Below are 8,471 nucleotides of genomic sequence, written 5' to 3'. Positions count from 1 at the left end.
TTCTCGGGAACAAGCTGAATCCCTGTGACTCATTCACAACTTATTGCCTCTGATATCATTGAACTTTTTATAGGTCTTTGCAGAGCATTAAACATGTATTGTTCTCTAAGCATGTCTGAAACATTCCTGAGATTCCTCTAACAGTGAGCTCTCCATTTTATTTGTAGTTTTAGCACAAAATAAAACCCCGGCTGTGTCTGTGTGTAAAGATTTTATAATGATATAGTCATCAGATAAAATTCCATTCTCTGATGTGAAAAGAAGCAGACTAGATAGAAGTCGCTAGTTACTGTCCATGTCGTATCACTGGAAAACTACACAACATGGGCTGCTACAGCTGCTTGTTGGCAAATTTGTAAAATAAGAAGAGATTCTCTGTGGCTTAATCCCCTCTCAAAGGCAGTGAGTGTTGTAAAAAAATTTTAATCATGGGCTTTGCAATCAGAACTATGATTGGATTCCATTTATGTATTGATTTAATAAATATTTTTTAAGTGCCTACTATGTACTGGACTTTGTACCAGGACTTGTAATACCAGAGGGGAAAAAACAATGAAATATGGATGCCTACCAGGGAGGCAGCCATTGTCACCTAGGTGACAGTCTCAGGGCCCAGCCTTACCCAGAGTCACTTTGTAAGTCATTTCCTTTCAGCGGCAAATCTCTCCCTCAGTCATAACTCAGTGGGCTGGGCTGCAACCCTAACACATTTCTTCTTTGCCCTTGGCCTTCTTTCTGCAGTAGGGATGCTTTTTTTTTTTTTTTTTGGTCCTTTTCACTATGATCCCAGCAATGGTTCCCTGGCCTGACAGTGGCAGTTGGTTCCGGCCTCCAGCTCCTTTCACAACTTCTTGAGCCAGCTCATTGGCCTGTTCTCGGAAGTACTAGCAGCAGCTGAGGTGTGCTCCTTTCACAGTCCGAGTCACAGCCTGTGGGACTTTGAGCTGCGATAATTCCAACCTTTGCCTTGGATAGCGGGTGCTCTTTGGCTATACATTGAGGTAACTTAGGGGATCCTGTTGGCCCATTCAGCTCTCCACCGTCTGCAAAATCAATTCCTTGCCATGCATGTCATGTTTTTTCTTAGGGAGACTCTGATACACACGCACCGTATCAATTTATCTTAGGATATTTAAGATACATAGCACGGGTGCTTGGGAATATTAATTGTTCATGAAGCACATTGTTTTGAAATATTCACAGTTTCCAGTAATAAGAGAAGAGCAAGCGAACACTTTTAATTGGATATTTTGCATGATTTCAAAGAGAGGGAAGTAAAAACAAGTTCCTTTTCCAAAAAAATAACATTATATCTTAATGTAATGAAATGTATACAGGGCTAGTTTTTCGTCAACGTTTGTTTAGAATGGTTGGTGAAATAATTTCTGGACCTCTTACAAAGAAAAGTGTGATTTTGTAAATCTGTATTTTTTCTCTTTTTATTTTGAGTTAGGAATACACTGTGCACTGTCATTTTCAACTTTTTCACTACTAATTCATTTTATTTATACGATGTAGATTAAATTAACCAAAGTATGTGTGGGTTCTCTTGTAAAGAATGCACTTAAGAACAGTGATGAATATACACACTCACTTTTAAGCCCTGTTCTTGCAGTTTATAGCTGTTAATTTCTAAGTACAGAATAAAATTTTCTTTCAATGCAATCTAGCATACAATAGGCAGCACTTTAGAAAGCCAGCAGTATTTAAATAGGACCAGTCTCTTCCCTGCTGATTCTGACATGCTCTTCCAATTCTGTCATACTTATAATTATATACTTAATAATCTTCCAACTATGAAATTACCTACCTATTACCAAGTATTGTCTATTTGCTATCCTCTCTTAAACTTATAAATGAAAGATTGTCAAGAAGATAAATATCTTTGTTTGTAGACAATGGGAGAAATCTTAAAATGTACAGCTTCCAGTTTCACCCAGTTTTAAAGAGGTACAAGCAAGATGCCTATGACATGAGATGGATTGTCAATTTGATGGTGTGAGAACTGCCTGAGGCATTAGTACAGCACACTTCTGGGTATAACTTGGTGGGAAATAACGGCATGACTTGAGGTCGATATGTAGTCTCTCACTTCTTCCTGTCTGGCACTGTTCCCCTGCTCTGCCCCCAGCCGCATGATTTAAGTAGCTTTGCTCTACTGTGCCCTCCTACCATGATGTTTCTGACATGAAGCCAGCCAACCATGGTCTGAATCCTCTGAAGCCATAAGACAAATAAACCACTTCTTCCTCTAAATTGTGGGTGTCAGATATTGTGTCCGAGCAATAGTAAAGTTGGCTCATACAATACCTCCAAGAGAAAGACTTTAATGAGTTTAATTAATAACTAATAATCATTTAAAAAGTCTCTGTAAGGCTTTTATGGTTTGCTATGTTTCCCCAAAACTGAAAGTCATTTTAATAACTTGGTGATGCGCACTTTTGTAAGTCAGACTTTGCAATATTTTGCTGTCAACAAAATCAAGGAGGATCTTTTGAATGGTCATGAACTATCATGAAAAAATAATTGTTGATGATAGATTACTGTGTGATTTTTGGCATCTAACTTACAGGATCAGAATCTGAATAACTATTAGAACCAAAATCAATTTATTTCCATTGAATTATTCCTTAGTATTTATATGCATTAAAAGATAATTAGGATTGAACTGACGTTGAATCCTGTTTTAGTTCAGGGCTTAAAATATTCATTTAAGCATATGTGAGTCAAGAATAAAACTACTGCAGTAAGAGGTTGGATTCTCAATAGCATTTTGCTACTAATTACATTTCAGAATTTGAAACATAGTTATATTTCTTTGATCAGCTAAGCGTGACTAATAATTATTATGAAAATATAATTTACTACTTAGAGCTTTGTTTTTATAAAAAAATTTTTCATATAATCCAGTTTTAAGATATAAGCAAAGAAATATAATAGGGTAAAAATGTTTTCAAACATAACATTATATTGTATCAGGGTCAAATTATGTGAAGAAAGAGTAACAGAAAAACTTCACCAAGGCAAAGTATTATGTGAAATGCCCACCACTCAAGAGTATTCAGACATCAGTTACGTAGGTGAAGGTGGCTATCAAAACACTTTGGTATTTAGATTCCATCGTATATATTTTAAAATGCAGTGCAACACTTGCTACTTATAAGTGCTGGAAATTATGTCATGGAAACTATGTAAGCTACTATTGAAATGGCTTAGATTGCCTAAAATAATGTGGAGGGATAGCCAGCATTTCATATTTATTTTAGGGAGACACATCAGTAAAAAACCTGAAGACTGCTGTCAAAGATCAACCAGCAAGAAGCTAGTTTAAAATAACTCATTCATGTGTTTAATGGGGAAGACTACCTGGGCATACTGATGGAGATCCTGTATTCTACAGTAGAGGCTTTTCTTCTTATATTTAAAAAAATTGTTATTAGTCCACCTTTGCAGAACATGATGACTACACTCCGCGTGGGGTGTTGGTACTTGTACCCGGCACAGCTGTAGGCTTTTTTCATCTCCTCCTTCCCTTTTTTACCTCCCGTCCCCCATCTCTGTATGGTTTTTAAAAAATATTTTAGTTTAATAGTACATGTGTGATACCTAGTGCTTACATTCCTCGTAGGGAGCTAGTACTTGTGCATAGCACATCCCAGTTCCTTTTCTTCATCCCTTACCCCTTCCCTCCTTCCCTACTTCCTCCATCTCTTGACCCCTTACCTTCTGAGAATAATCTAGCTTCTTACTTCCTGTTATCTATTTTTTATTTTGCTCTTTATTTTCACTCTGGGTTTCTCATATAAGACAAAAAATGTGATATTTAAACTTGCATGTGTGATTTTTTTCACTTAACATTATAGTCTCAAGGTGCATCTATTTTCCTACAAATGACTGAAGTTTATTCTTCTTTATGGCAGAGTAGTACTCCATTGTGTGTAAATACCACCTTTTTATCCAATCAACTGTTGATGGACATATGGGCTGCTTCTCAGAGTCAGCTATCAGAAGTTGTGCTGCCATAAAATAAACATGGGTATGCATGTATCTCTGTAATATGGTGTCTTTAAGTTTTTTGGGAAAACACCTGAAAGGGGAACAGATGGGTCAAGTGGAATTTCTAGTTTTAGTGTTTTGAGGAATCGTCATACTGATTCCCATGGTGATTGTACTAGTTTACATTCCCACCAACAATGGAGAAATATTCCTTTATCCCAGAAGCCTCTCTAGCATTTGTTATTGTTTGATTTTTTGATGATATCTATTATTTCTGCAGTCAAATGCTCCACCACTAAGCTATACCCCCCATTCTTTCTGGAGTGAGATGGAGTCTCATTGTTTTAATTTGCATTTCTCTGATGGCCAGCTTTGTTGAGCATTTTGGCCTTTGTACTTCTTCCGTGAAGTGTCCATTCATTTCACCTGACATTTTTGATTGGGTCTTTTACTTGGGAGGTCTAATTTGTTTGAGTTCTTCATATATTCTAGATATGAGTCCTATACTCTGGTTTCTCTTCAGATTGTATAAATCTTTCACCTTTTGTTAACATATGAGTCCTCTGAGGAATTGCCGGCAACTTTTAACAGGATCCCTTAGTGTTCTTGAGTGTAAGGTACTATTTCCTAAAGATAATTACCTTATTATGTCAATAATTATAAAACTGCATGTAGTAATTTTTACACATACATTACAGATAATTTTATAATTAACGTTATTTTGCATTGCATTTTTAACACTAAACACAATGTTCTTTTCTCTTTCCCTATGGTTAGCCTATGGGTTATCACAATTCATTAGTATCTTGTACTTTGGCATGCAGAAAATAGCTAATTAAATGTTGAGTCTAATTAAAACAAAATAAAACAATAAAATAAAAAGCACAATCAGTCTTTTGTGTTCTAATGTAAAAGGTTTTCAACCTCAAGACATTAATTTAACTCTATAAAGAAGTATCAAAAGTTGGAGTTCTATTCCATAACCACCACAGCTTAATTAGCATCTTCAGCCTAACCAGGTTTAGCTGGCCAAGAAAGGGAACCTGGTTACCTGTCACTTTTTATTCTGTGACAGAACTGAAAGACTGCAGACACTTAGTTCTAAATGGGACTTTTCAAGTCTTCAAAGGCTTCTGTTGGAGCAAAGGCGCTTATGTAATTGAGTCACCAGTGGAGGCCAGATGCAGAGACAAGCAAGTTTCTTGAGGGCCTGTGGTGGGTGCCCAGTACGTGACTGAGCACCGACCCCAAAGGACGGAAGGGGAGAATAGTTATACAGTCTTAGCTTCGGGTCTAGTTTTGGGTCTATGGGGGGTGGTGGTGCTGCTATGATTTATTGCAGCTATAGAAAGATTACAAAGCATGCGCTTAGCTTTTGACAGAGGAAAAAAGGTGTTTGACATTTTACATAGGGGACAAGCGGTCTTAGGACAGAGCATGGGGTGGTATTGAGTTAGGTAACTATGACAATATTTACAAGAAACAAACTTAAGGAAACAGAAACTTAAGCTTTAAAATGGCACTAGAACACAAAATGGCTTTGGTTTAGTTTTCTATTTCATATCACTTCTACATTGTTGGACCAAACCTTGAGCCCTGTAAGTTCATGCCAAAATCTGTAGATTTTAGACAACAATGGGTCATAAAACGGTGACTATTCTGTACAGACATAAAGCTCTTTGCAGTGTAACCTGGAAAAAGTTAATTTTGCAAGTGTTATTGAGATGGGATTAGCAGCATATCCTCCATGGGGTATGAACACTCACAAACTTGTTTTCATTTGAAAAGCGAGACCTCAAGTCTAAAAGACAAAAGCGAAAATGCTAACAGTGGCACTATCTTCTGTTTGCAAATGTGCTTAGTATAGGTTCCCTCAGTCCCTGTTCACAGAATCCAACATGGGTTGCTCTGTGTAAGTGAGCTGTCAGTGTTCTCCTCTCATAGTTCCTACCGGGAAGTAACTGTATCTTTAACACGGCTGTTTCTACAGGATTTTCTCCATTTTCTGCCTCCAACCTCAGACTTTTGCCTTGAAATTGATTCCAAAAAAAAAAAGCATCCAGAAAATACATCCATGGAAAATACACTCGGTGGCGACTGAGGTTTTCTAAACTGCAAGCGATCTCTGTGCTGGGATTCTGCATGGCCTGCCGGAAATAGCCTGTGAGCAATGCCCCTGTGCTTTTCATTTACACTTTTACAGGTGGAAGGTTGGGGACACTCCTTCAAAATCACTTGACTACCCGAGACAGTCACAGGTGATTAAATATATGTCAAAGTGTCTGTTAGTTGTACATCCAGGGCTGACTCTTATTTTCCTAAAATAGCCAAGAAGGGAGTCAGAAGGAAGGGAGACGGAATCTGTCCAGTTATCTTGTAAGAATGATAGGCCCGGAGTCAAAAATAATTTGAACTTGTCTCCATCCTTGTAGGTGCTATGTGGGGAGAATGTTCTTTAAAATATCATCATAAATGGTTTCACTTCCCCAGTATTGCAAACTTAATGGGTCTTGAATGGGTTTCTATTCTGTTCGTGGTTTCAATAACCTTTGTATTTGATCACATAGTCTAAGGCCATGCCACCCAGAATGCACCCAATCTCTTCTGTATTTGATCACATATTCCTGTAGACATTTTTGCTAGAAGATGAGGCAAGCACTATTCCTAGATCTAGGAGTATGCAAACTCTTTTTTTTTTAATTTTTAATTTTATTTTTCGTCTTTTTGAGACAGGGTCTCACTATGCAGTTCAGGCTGGCCTTGAGCTCACTTTGTATCCCAGGCTGGCCTTGAACTCACAAGGATCCTCCTGTCTCAGCCTCCCGAGTACTGGGATTACAGGCATGCACCACCATGCCCAGCATGCAAACTCTTCTTTTTTAAACAGATATATATATATATATATATATATATATATATATATATATATGATTTTGAAGTCACCCATAAGCAAGTATAAAACTCCTGCAATTTACATAGCCCCTTGATGTTATGTACAAGCACCTCTCCCTCTAGCCACATTATTTTATTAGCCAAATCAGAAACATTCACACACCTCTTCAGTAAGAATGCCTTTTACAGCCAAAAGTCAGAACTATTTGATGAGTCTACTTGCAAAGGTGCACAGGGATGGAAGACTAGCACAGTTTGGCTTTGTCTGGTGGGGCGTGGGTAGATGCGCTGAGCTGCCCCTCCGCAGGTGACTGCAGAAAGGCAGTAAGCTGTATCCCCCAGGGGCTGAGTCTCTGTTTTCTGTGTCCCCATCTCAGGAATCAATGACGACCGTACGCCCTAGACACTCCGGTCTTAACCACATCGAGGCTCTGGGAGCGGTTTAAGCTGCTCATCCGCCCAGATGAGTTTTGAGGTGCTTGAAACTTCTCAGGAGAAAGCTATTTTATGGGCATTGATCCCTGCATCAGGGAAGAGGAGCACTTGGCCGCGGAGGTCAGAACGGTTAATAGTGTGGTCCGCTAGGAGGCGAAGGGATAATAAATTAGAGAGCACTTAATATCCGCATCCCTGGAGGTGGTAGGGGATTGACAGGTACAGGGCGAGGGAAGAGCGGTGCCCCTGCGAACAAACCCTCTCAGTCCTTAAGCTCTCTTCCAGAGTGCTGGGCACCCGGGAGATAACGTCTTGCTCCAACCGTGGCACTGGTCCTAGTACAAGGCTGCAGCCCTGGTCCTGTTCCGCCGGGCTGTTATTTTCCCGTAAGTTCACAGCCCAGGTGGAAGTCGGAGGGATGTGCTGGTGTCCCCAGGCACCTGACGCCACATCACACAGGCACGCATTTACCCTGCGTCGATCTCACGCTTGGGAAGGCTGATCCCCTACTCCGTACTACAGGGCACCTTGCTGCTTATGGAGCTGAAACGCCAAAGTCTCTGGCATCCACTGCCAGCCTCCACTCCCGCTACACCCTCTCATAACTGTAGGGAACTTCAGGACCTTGAAGCACAGAAGGTCCAAGGCCTGTCACAATTTCCCTGGACTTCTAAATTCATTTTATTTCACCCCGTAGGTAGAAGCCTGTGAGTTCTCCTGGACATTTTCCTCTCTGCATCTAGCCCTACCTAATCACCTCTTTATTCCTGAATTCCTCCTGACAGCTGACAACCATGCCCTAGTTTAGAATCTTATTTAAGTGTCTCTCCAGCTCCTCACACGTTCGTCCAACCCCTTTTTCACACCGTCACCAGTGTGATGTGTTTTGTTTAAATACAGCGGTATCAATTCTTTCCTTTAATGCTTTAGTTGCATTTTTCTACCAATCCTCTGCAGGGTGGGTTTCAGGATCCTTACCATGACTTGCTTCCACAAGCTCCCCCCACGAGCTGCTTCCCACCCGTCTTCCCAGTACCGCTCTGTGTTCATCCCCCTCTGGGCTTCTGGGCAGCGGCACTGAACGGCTTGTAGCTCCCTCTACACACTCTGATGCCTGTGCCCATGCTCCTGCTCGTCCCGTACCCCTT

General features: G+C 40.0%; 1 long non-coding RNA gene across 1 annotated transcript; it reads left to right on the top strand.

The window, feature by feature from the left end:
* The first annotated feature begins 3,950 nt into the window (after positions 1-3,950).
* Positions 3,951-7,497, top strand: LOC102023714. The gene is made up of 3 exons (XR_260976.1): positions 3,951-4,036; positions 5,987-6,159; positions 7,266-7,497. It is a non-coding gene; the product is annotated as an uncharacterized LOC102023714 (long non-coding RNA).
* The last annotated feature ends 974 nt before the right edge of the window (positions 7,498-8,471 follow it).

This window comes from Chinchilla lanigera, unplaced genomic scaffold (assembly GCF_000276665.1).
Source record: "Chinchilla lanigera isolate Chin_1 unplaced genomic scaffold, ChiLan1.0 scaffold00022, whole genome shotgun sequence".
Taxonomy (NCBI): Eukaryota; Metazoa; Chordata; class Mammalia; order Rodentia; family Chinchillidae; genus Chinchilla; species Chinchilla lanigera.
The sequence above is the reverse complement of the archived record's forward strand: the minus strand, read 5'-3'. Positions and strand labels throughout refer to the sequence as shown.